Below are 6,000 nucleotides of genomic sequence, written 5' to 3'. Positions count from 1 at the left end.
GGACATTCAAAAACTACATGCTGTGGTCTTTCTACCGTCTCTCTGCATACCGGGCAGAATGGTGTCGCAGCGTGCCCGAACCAGTGCAGGTATTGCCTGAAGCAACCGTGACCCGAGAGAAACTGCGTCAAGTGGAACCCGACTTCTCCATGTTTCCTATTCAACCAGGTTGACAAAACCGGTATGAGTCGGTGCGTCCATCAAAGCCGACGACCAGCGCGCCTCTAGGCAGCTTCAGAGACAGTACACCGTTGTACATCCCGTTCCAAAGCGTTGGGCCAAGAATGGAACCTTGTGGGACTCCAGACGTAATGTTAATCGTCTTGCGCCCCTCATCGGTCTCGTAAACAAGCGACCGATTCTTGAAGTAACTCCTCAGTATTCTGCATAGATATCCCGGGACATGCATTCTATGCAGCGATTCGGCAATGGCCTCCCAACTGGCGCTGCAAAAGGCGTTTTTTACGTCGATCGTTACAATGGCGCAAAAACGATCTCCTCTTCGCCTCTGTTTGGACGACTTCTCGACTCGCTCGATCACTGTCCGAATTGCATCCACCGTGGACTTCCCTTTCCGGAACCCAAACTGCATGCTTGACAGACCGTGTTCACCTTCTGTATACCTCGTAAGCCTATTCAGAATTATCCTCTCCAGGAGTTTTCCGCATGTATCCTGTAGACATATCGGCCTGTATGACGCTGGCTTCGGCAACAGCACTAGCTTCTGGATCTTCCATCGGTCCGGGAAGCTACGATCTTCTAAGCATTTCTGCAGCACGGTCCTGAACAAATCCGGGAACGCTTGTATTGCTGCCTTAAGAGCCACAATATGCATCTCATCAGGACCAGGGTCCTTCTTCATTTTTAGCTGTCTTGCCACTGACACTATTTCATCGATGGAGACTTGCAGACCATCAGCGCTAGCCCTCTCTTCTGGACCGTACGGTATTGTTGGCCACATCGTAGGGGCGTGCGTCGGAAAAAGTTCATCCACGATAGCCTTCAGCTTGTTCGGACACAACTCCCTAATAGTCACAGAACCTTTTACTTTCGCCATAACGATTCGGTACGCGTCACCCCAGGGGTTAGCGTCTGCTTCTCGGCATAGCTCCTTGAAGCAGTTGCGTTTACTTTGTTTGATCTCCCGTTTCAATGCAGCCCTGGCCACTCTAAACGTCGCGCTACGTTCTTCCCGATCTGCTTCAGTTCTGGCTCTTTGGACGCGTCTTCTGGCTCTGAGACAGCTAGCACGATGGTTGCTAATTGCTGCATTCCACCAATAAACCGGTCGCCGCTCTTTTCTCGGTACCTGTATTCTGGGCATGGTAGCATCACTTGCCCTGGGGTGACATTGCGATTCTCGTTTCGAGTGATTTTGGTTCGTTTCGACCACGTTAAACAAATGGGCGAAACGAACCAAAATCACTCGAAACAAGAATCGCAATGTGACCCCTGACCAATATATCTGTCAACTCGTTCTCATTCAAGATCGATTTTCCACCGTCCACCCGGTGCGTGCGCGCGCGTGTGTGTGTGTGTGTGTGTGTGTGTGTGTGTGTGTGTGTGTGTGTGTGTGTGTGTGTGTGTGTGTGTGTGTGTGTGTGTGTGTGTGTGTGTGTGTGTGTGTGTGTGTGTGTGTGTGTGTGTGTGTGTGTGTGTGTGTGTGTGTGTGTGTGTGTGTGTGTGTGTGTGTGTGTGTGTGTGTGTGTGTGTGTGTGTGTGTGTGTGTGTGTGTCTATCGCCATCTCGCTCTTTTCCTCTCGCACATCCCCGTTTCCATATTTTCGTCGCTAATCACTATACAACATCCTGAACCCTCTGAACCCAACCTTTGTGCAAATTAAAGGTCATGAATATTTTCGGCCGAATATAACATTCGTGTTTCGAACTTTTGCGATTCGGTCATTATTTTTGTTATTTCGGCCATTCATCACTCGGCCATTTCTGTTTCGGACATTCATAGGTCATCCGACGGTAAATGGCATTCGGACGTTAGGCATTATGGACTTTAGGCATAATGGGTGATATCCGTAATGGATGAAGGTCATAATGGACGATATGCATAATATGCGGAAGCCATAATGGACGTTTGGCAATCTATCGTTGGCTTGCAAGAGTCCAATCTTTTCAGTTTGAAAAAACATTGTAGATAGGGTGAGCCGGATTGCATACAAACGATCGAAACACAAATAGCCGAATTACGAATGGTCGAAACGAAATAACAAATGGCATAGTGGATCAAATGGCCGAATCACAAATGGTCGAAACACACATGGTCGAAACACGATTGGCCGAATATCATAGAAAATATTCGCGGCTTTCAACCTGCTCACCACTCGTTCGGGCTCAGCTAAAGGACAACCCCTAATAATCTGTAAACCTAGGATAATTCATGCACTTAAATAGAGGTGATTTCCGCCTGAGGCTGTCCCTTCGTAGTATTTGGCACTCTAGCGGCCTGTGATTGTCTCGCCCTGAATCATTTAGGAAACGTTTGCCACTGACACGATAAATAGATCTTGCACCTTATAATGTGCATCACTCAATTGCGCTTAAGAGAAAGAAAAAAGTATCAATCATCTATACTCTACTGGTTCGTTATTTGATAAAGAAAGTTTGTTTCAATTATTTTGATAATATCTAAACCAGCATTGAATTTAAAAATATAATTTTTAACACTATTGTTCGAGAAAATAATTTTCGGCGAGATTTAGCTAAATAGGGGTTCGGCCTTTCGTGTTTCGGCCTTTTGTAATTCAGTCATGTACAATTTGCCCTTCTGTTGTTGAAACTCGGCTAATTGTTATTCAGGCATTCAGGCACTTCCAACGACGGATCACCAGCAACACTCGCGCTTTGTGGCCTGAATCATCTATGAAGGTCGTCAAATATTTTTTACGGAATTATGCAAAAAGTTCGTTATTCCAAATCTTTTTCTGTTAAAGGATTCCTCATGTTTACGCCAATTTTTTTTGCAAACGACGTTATGCCAAACAGCATTATGTCAACTGGGTGGTCCAGTTTTCATGGTATAATAACGAAGCGATGGTCGGCTCAAGTGCGTATTCATAGAACAGTGAAGTTTTCTAAATTATGCATACCGTCGATTATGCCCATCGTTCATTATGTTCAACGTCCATTATGCCTATCGTCTGTATGCCTAACTTCGCGCACCCCTAGCAAACAGTTTGGTTTGTATATCTCGCTTTCAACTGAGAAATACGAAATCATTTCCGCACGAAAAAGTTTTATTTCACACCACATAGGAGGATATTAGTACCAAAGTGGAAGCGATATACGTGCAACAATTTTGACAGTCATATGTAATACTATCTTGCACTGTATATAGTGGTTTTTAGAACACGTAACTCAATACTCCACTATATACGATTGAGATATAACTAATATTATAATCGTCTGCACTACTTTATAATTCACCGTTATAAATTGTATATGAGGACATGCATGATTGTAAAAAAAATCTTGTTTACTCCAATGTAACAATTATAATTATACAACTGAATGTGCGCCGTATAATATAATTTTGTGTTATCTGGTCCCTTTCTAGCAACCTAGAAATAAAAAATACGTCACAAAATATGACACCCTACCTAAGTATCGCCTTACATGACGGCAATAAATTTAATTATTAGGATCGTATCCGTCCAATTTACTGAAAACACCCAAATGAAGAAGAGAAGATGACGTTTAAATATAAGTAGCTCAAGTGCGTAACAACAAATCAGTTCGTAATCAACATTCCGTACTGAAACGCCCAGCATGAGAGCGAAATCGAATCCCCACCATGTAAACCAAATTTTCTTTCATTTCCTCCACATGTGCTGGGAGCTGGCTGCTGGAGACTTCCTGCCGCGCGCGCTCTTCACGCTGCGTGCTACCGGTATAGTAGTGACAAAACGTTTTTCTACTCATTCGGATCCGGCCATCCAAAAAAAAAAAGAAAGAAAAACGAAAAAGAATCGAAAATCTGCAGCAGATTGGAGAAAACGATTCCCGTGTGGCACAAGCCTGAATTCAACAACTCACACGCCACCAGCAGTACCAGACTAGTACCTACCAGAAGCAGTTTTCTTCAGCTGTTCGCTTGCAAAGTTTATAGCTGTGAAAGCATTGTCGCCCCTAGAGCTGTTCGTTGAAAAACTTCCAGCTTCGGAAGTATGTAGTGATAGGGCTGAGTGTAGTATTTTATGGTATCTACTTTTATTCTTTAAAATACTTAGTGAGTGCGTTGGTTAGGTTAGCTGAACTTTATAGGCAGTAAAAAAACAAGAAAACCAGCATGTTCTCTGTTCTCTGTTGCAGCATCTATTTTATAAAACTATCACTAACGAAAATATGTGATATTGAAGTAAGTACCGCGAAATGTGCAATAATGTTGCTTTCCACTCAGCAGTCCTAATTACGATGTGATGTGTAGCATAATTTTTTTTGAGCTTTGCGTTTGTATTCCCAAATGAAATAACTTTTCAAATATATTAATTTTCTCATTATGAAATTAAAAATAAAATAGTTACACAAAGACATCGGCATTCGTGGAAACATTGCATTCATTTTATAGAAGAACTTTGATCTACATTAGTACTATGATCTACATTAGTATAAGAGCTTTGATCCACAACACTCATATTAATATATAAGTTTACATACCCAAAGGGTTTGCGTTCTACTATTTAATTAAACTATTTAATTAATTGACCAAACTCGTGATTTTAGTCATGACCTTGAAATGCGGTTAGGCATATATTAATATTTTTTTTGAAACGATGATTCTACAAATTGATGAAGGATTTTTTGAGAATGGTGGGGAAGAGTGGAAAGAAAGGGGGGGTAATAGGTAGCTACGCTTAACAAATTGTCGTTGTGACTCCTATCTTTTGTCCAATGCTGGAAGGTGCATGGGTCGAACCAAGCTATAATCAGAGATTATAACCGGATTTTAACCTACAACACCTGCCAGGGCGTGTGGCTCACTGGTACCCGTGTACCTTTGAACCTTAGAGGCGCTGGACAAAAGAAGTCTGCACAACCCCCCTTATTAACCGTAGCGACATGGGTTGGGCTATTTTTAGACACAAATTGTGCCTCTTCCTCCACCTACTGTAGAAACCACCAACCGAGAAGTTTTAATCTAACTAGTTTTTACTTTCAGGACGACGACACTATGCAGGCCCTTACGACTTGCAAGGTACTGCGTGTGACGTTGTTCGTCCGTAAGCGTGTTAGTCCGCGTCTTCTCAGCGCGGGTCTTTGGAGAAACGCTCCGTTCCTCCGCGCTGAGAAGACTCGGACTAACACGCTTACGGACGAAAAACGTCACACGCAGTACCTTGCAAGTCGTAAGGGCCTGCATAGTGTCGTCGTCCTGAAAGTAAAAACAAGTTAGATTAAAACTTCTCGGTCGGTGGTTTCTACAGTAGGTGGAGGAAGAGGCACATGTCGCTACGGTTAATAAGGGGGGTTGTGCAGACTTCTTTTGTCCAGCGCCTCTATGGTTCAAAGGTACACGGGTACCAGCGAGCCACACGCTCTGGCAGGAGTTGTGGGTTCAAATCCGGTTATAATCTCTGATTATAGTTTGGTTCGACCCATGCACCTTCCAGCATTGGACAAAAGATAGAAGTCACAACGACAATTTGTTAAGCGTAGCTACCTATTACCCCCCCCCCCCCCCTTTCCTTTCCACTCTTCCCCTCCATTCTCAAAAAATCCTTCTCCATTACTTTCCCTTACCGTCCCTTCATCAATTGTAGAATCATCGTTTCAAAAAAAAAATTTAATTAAACCAATAGATGTACAGTAGTACTTCCCTGCAAGCTCTCGGTGTACGACACTAAGAAAAAAAAGTAAATCTTTTAGAGTATTTGGAATATTGAGTAACATTTTTCGAAGAGCTTACCAGATATTTTGAATTCGTAGATTTAGTCAACAATTTTAATTGTAGTGTCAGAACTGGCATTCATCTGCTGCGTATTATTCACG

Source organism: Sabethes cyaneus, chromosome 1 (assembly GCF_943734655.1).
Source record: "Sabethes cyaneus chromosome 1, idSabCyanKW18_F2, whole genome shotgun sequence".
Lineage (NCBI taxonomy): Eukaryota > Metazoa > Arthropoda > Insecta > Diptera > Culicidae > Sabethes > Sabethes cyaneus.
Note: the sequence above shows the minus strand (reverse complement) of the source record.